Source organism: Pundamilia nyererei, unplaced genomic scaffold (assembly GCF_000239375.1).
Source record: "Pundamilia nyererei isolate P.nyererei 1_Seehausen unplaced genomic scaffold, PunNye1.0 scaffold01015, whole genome shotgun sequence".
NCBI classification, from domain to species: domain Eukaryota; kingdom Metazoa; phylum Chordata; class Actinopteri; order Cichliformes; family Cichlidae; genus Pundamilia; species Pundamilia nyererei.
Window position 1 is genome coordinate 38,259 of NW_005188416.1, and position 5,542 is coordinate 43,800.

The following is a 5,542-nucleotide window of genomic DNA, read 5'->3' on the forward strand; positions in this document are numbered from 1 at the left end:
TTTGAAATCATATAATACAAAAACCAACTATTTACATTTTAAACTTTTAACAATTTAAATTTTCAGCTTTTTCCTTTTAAACAATTTTAAAGTGAAACAACACAAAACACTGCAAACCACAACACAATTAAATATAAATTAAAATATAAAAACAAAAAGAGCTTGCATATTCTGTCATATGGGCCTGCATGAATAAGCTTTCTGAATCCGTTATCATCCGCAACTGAAAATAGTTGTGGATGATTACTATACCTTTCTAATGTGACGTTATTGTCCCTACCTCTCTTTCTCTCCCGCTCTATTCCTGTGCTACTGCAAGTGTAACTACCGCCCCTCCCCCCTCTTCCCAGCACAAAGTACAAGCCTCGCATGCGGAGTGAAGCGGAAAAAAGGTGCGAGAGAGAGAGAGGGTGAGAGAAAGAAAAACAACCCCACGGCTCGCGATAAGGAGCCGGCTCGCGTCGTTCACTTCAAAGAGTCGACTCTAAGAGCCATTTTGTTCGCGAACGACACATCACTATTGCCCATAATATTCTATTAGAGCAGTTAAAGCATGTCGTCCCTCTCTGAAACAGCAGGATGGGTGTTGGTGTCCCTGTTTTGTTGGTCACAGCGGGCAAAAAACTGGTTTAGGGTGTCAGGTAAGGTGATGTCCGTGGAGTTTGTGTGCGACTGTCCTTGTAGCCAGTGAGTGTCTTGATCCCCTGCTGGAATTGTTTGTGTTAAAGTGTTCCTTGATGCACTGTTTGTATTTCCGCTTGGCTTCTTTTATGCGTTTAAGCAGAGATTGGCGTGCCTCTTTGTTGGTCTCCTGATTTGAAGGCACTGTCCCATGCTCTTAGTAGGGCTCGCACCTCACTGTTGAGCCATGGCTTCTGGTTCGGGAACACTTTAACAGTCTTTGTTGTTGTTACACTCTCGCTACAGAAGCTGATGAATGAGAGTACAGCAGATGTGTGGCCCCCCAAGTCTGATCCTTCTGCAAATGCACTCCAATTCATGTTATCAAAACAATTTTGTAGGGCCGTGGTGGCTTCCATGGTCTACTCTCGTACTGTTTTTACAGATGGATTTTGTCTTTGAATTAGAGGTTTAAAGGGAGGGATCAGGGACAGAGAGAGATGGTCTGAGAGTCCAAGATGAGGCAGTGGGGTGGCTTTGTAAGCATCTGGGATGTTGGTGTAGACCTAGTCAAGTGTGTTGTTTTCGCTTGTTGGGAAGCTCAAGTTTTTAAAGAATCCAGGCAGGACAGATTTCAGGTTTGCATGGTTAAAATCTCCTGCCATGGTCACAGCGCAGTCCGGGTGCGTTGTTAGCTGTTTATTAATCGAGCGCTGGAGTAGCTCCATGGCTGACTGCACTGCAGTGGTTTGAATTACATTCATCTAATACAGGGAGTGCAGAATTATTAGGCAAGTTGTATTTTTGAGGAATAATTTTATTTTTGAACAACAACCATGTTCTCAATGAACCCAAAAAACTCATTAATATCAAAGCTGAATGTTTTTGGAAGTAGTTTTTAGTTTTAGCTATTTTAGGGGGATATCTGTGTGTGCAGGTGACTATTACTGTGCATAATTATTAGGCAACTTAACAAAAAACAAATATATACCTATTTCAATTATTTCTTTTTACCAGTGAAACCAATATAACATCTCCACATTCACAAATATACATTTCTGACATTCAAAAACAAAACAAAAACAAATCAGCGACCAATATAGCCACCTTTCTTTGCAAGGACACTCAAAAGCCTGCCATCCATGGATTCTGTCAGTGTTTTGATCTGTTCACCATCAACATTGCGTGCAGCAGCAACCACAGCCTCCCAGACACTGTTCAGAGAGGTGTACTGTTTTCCCTCGTAAATCTCACATTTGATGATGGACCACAGGTTCTCAATGGGGTTCAGATCAGGTGAACAAGGAGGCCATGTCATTAGTTTTTCTTCTTTTATACCCTTTCTTGCCAGCCACGCTGTGGAGTACTTGGACGCGTGTGATGGAGCATTGTCCTGCATGAAAATCATGTTTTTCTTGAAGGATGCAGACTTCTTCCTGTACCACTGCTTGAAGAAGGTGTCTTCCAGAAACTGGCAGTAGGACTGGGAGTTGAGCTCGACTCCATCCTTAACCCGAAAAGGCCCCACAAGCTCATCTTTGATGATACCAGCCCAAACCAGTACTCCACCTCCACCTTGCTGGCGTCTTGCTGGAGCTCTCTGCCCTTTACCAATCCAGCCACGGGCCCATCCATCTGGCCCATCAAGACTCACTCTCATTTCATCAGTCTATAAAACCTTAGAAAAACCAGTCTTGAGATATTTCTTGGCCCAGTCTTGACGTTTCAGCTTGTGTGTCTTGTTCAGTGGTGGTCGTCTTTCAGCCTTTCTTACCTTGGCCATGTCTCTGAGTATTGCACACCTTGTGCTTTTGGGCACTCCAGTGATGTTGCAGCTCTGAAATATGGCCAAACTGGTGGCAAGTGGCATCTTGGCAGCTGCGCGCTTGACTTTTCTCAGTTCATGGGCAGTTATTTTGCGCCTTGGTTTTTCCACACGCTTCTTGCGACCCTGGTGACTATTTTGAATGAAACGCTTGATTGTTCAATGATCACGCTTCAGAAGCTTTGCAATTTTGAAACTGCTGCATCCCTCTGCAAGATATCTCACTATTTTTGACTTTTCTGAGCCTGTCAAGTCCTTCTTTTGACCCATTTTGCCAAAGGAAAGGACGTTGCCTAATAATTATGCACACCTGATATAGGGTGTTGATGTCATTATACCACACCCCTTCTCATTACAGAGATGCACATCACCTAATATGCTTAATTGGTAGCAGGCTTTCGAGCCTATACAGCTTGGAGTAAGACAACATGCATGAAGAGGATGATGTGGACAAAATACTCATTTGCCTAATAATTCTGCACTCCCTGTAGACTCCAATTTTTCCTGTTAAGGAGTCGTCGTCTTCATACAGTAAGGTTAATTATGGAGTTCCACAGGGCTCTATGCTTAGGCTAATTGTATGTACATTATGCCTGCTTTCTTTAGGAAGTGTCATTAGAATTCATTATTATCAGGATGTCCTAAAAACTCCCCGAAAAGCCTTCAGATGATCCAAAATCCTGCAGCAAGAGTACTGACAGTACTGACAAAGAAACTTGAGGCCACTGCTGTTAAGATTTGGCACTGTATAAATAAAATAGAATTGAATTGGTTCATCACACTTAACTCCAAACTGAAAACCAAAATCATCACTTAGTCTTTTATTTCGTAGACAGTTTCTCCATAATTTCCATAGTTGGACAGTTTGTTGTTTCTGTGCCTCTCATCACTGTTCTTTTGTCAACAGTTGGCGAGACTGTACTTGCAGAGGGACAGTCTGGTACTGAGGTACATAGCTGGTACACCTTGTCACTCACTGTAAAAGTAAGTAGACACTTTTTACTATTTCTAATGTTTCTTTATACTCTCACTTCTTCCACTGTTATGATGATTAAAGGAGTTTGTAATCCAATAAACCATGTTAGGACGTGGAGATTAGATCAACTCAGATTAGCTACTCTCATTATCAATAGTATTTTGAGTCAGCATCTAAATCACATGAGAGATTTAAGATGATGTATTAGCAAGACAGAGCAAAAAATCTGCCTTTTTCCTACTTGGATTTTATGTGGAGGTTTGTTTGTTTTTTAGGTGATTTGTAGATTTGTAGGTGTGTTAATACAGTATGTCAAAATCAAGAAATAACAGACGTCACACTTGAGGTTGTTCTGAAAAAAGGCAAGGTAAACAGTTTGTGATCATATATGAAGACAAAATAAAAGTGAAGGATTATAACCTTGACGACACAGTTAACTGGGGCAGTAATCAGTCCTGCTTGCTGGTAGCTGTGCAGGAACAGTCCTTTCTGGTGTAGGTTATTGTGTTGACACACTGTAACTGAACATTTCAGCAATATGCCTGTCTTGTCACAGCCACATTAATTTACGAATTAACCTATGAAAAGTCTATCTTTTTGCACGGATTTGAAAATGTAAAGATGTTTTTCTCTTTACTGTAGGGACAGTATGCATCAGGGTCACTGAATGGATACCCTCTGTGGAAGAATGCTGTGATACTGACCCCAAAGGCTGGCTGGGCTGCCATAGGAACACGCTCGTTTGAACTGGCCCAGTTTGATAACTTTGCTTTGGTGGCTGAGTGATGAATTAACTTTAAATCATGATTTACACTATGCTGAATGTCCTGATTCATTTATGGACTTGATTAGTACTTTACAGCCGATAGCTTCAAGCATAATAATGATGTTGTGTGTAAAATTTTGGGCGATGTATTGACAGAAATGGGTTATAGTATTTAATTACCATGTAATTATGCATCACTGTGGTTTTTTTTTGTTGGAATGATCCTGTCATATCAAACCTCAGTCCTGAACAGAAATTAATGTCTTTCTACAGCTCACAGCCAACAAAACACTGGTTTAAGACCTTTCTTTGAAGAGATGCCAAGACTTCAAGATAAGGCTGGAATTGTTTTGGGGCATAACTTGTAGTGAATCGTGTGTTTGTAGCACATCAGAATCCATCACACTTGTACAGGATGAGCCTTATAGCCTGGTGTTAGAATCAAATGACCATATTAGTATTTGGTGTTAGCCGTGTAGTTGGCTTGTCACTACCATAGGAGCATCCCTCAGTTCCCTCAATGGGCTCCACCCCTCATTTGTTGCATCTATTTTCAAAACAGCTAAGTTTCAACACACCACGCTTCTTGGAAATAATACTTAATGTCTTGGTGGTTTCCTCCATCTCCATCTTTTTATATACAGTGTATGTGGAGGAAAAAAATATATCATATGGCACTGAATCCTGGAACTTTGTTTGATGTGATTGTAAATGATTTTATAGTTTGACTTTATATTGTCTTAACTGCTTTGAATAAATCAAATAGAAAGCCAACCACAAGTGTAGTGTAATCCGTGACTCCCCATTAATCATGTCTGCTCCCTACTCCCATATAGCTAACTGCACAGTCACCAGGATAACCTAAGATGGTAACACAAGCACTACATTTTAATTTACATTCATTAAAATCAGCTAAATTTAGGGTCCAATCCTGATTTATTCCCTGTGCTTTGAATACCCTAGTTGTCAAAAGTGGAATAACGCTGGGATTTGGTTTAGTCAGTAGAATCTCCAGGTTAGGATTAGATATACAAATTCTGTGGAGAAGGACAGGGAAAACTACTGGTCTAGGTGTTTGTCTTACTCATTTTTCCAGTCCTAGATTGTCCAAACTAATGTAAACTTCTGAGTACCATGGCCAAAGGATATGGAAATCTTAATTTCAGAAACTCTTATAACACTGTTGCATCCCATGAATATGAGAATTTAAGCAGGCTTACCAAAGGTGATCACATGTTTTGTTTTTGTGTTGTTTTTGTGTTTGTTTTTTTAAACATTCACTCTACTCCTATGGAACGCCAGGACTGCCATAATGAATTAATTAAATACACCATTAAATAATTAATTAAATGTG

The 5,542-nt window shown here is 40.3% G+C and overlaps 1 long non-coding RNA gene across 1 annotated transcript; it reads left to right on the plus strand.

The window, feature by feature from the left end:
* Positions 1–2,912: 2,912 nt before the first annotated feature.
* On the plus strand, positions 2,913–4,962 carry LOC102205057 (uncharacterized). The gene is made up of 2 exons (XR_312498.1): positions 2,913–3,430; positions 4,065–4,962. It is a non-coding gene; the product is annotated as an uncharacterized LOC102205057 (long non-coding RNA).
* Positions 4,963–5,542: the final 580 nt, after the last annotated feature.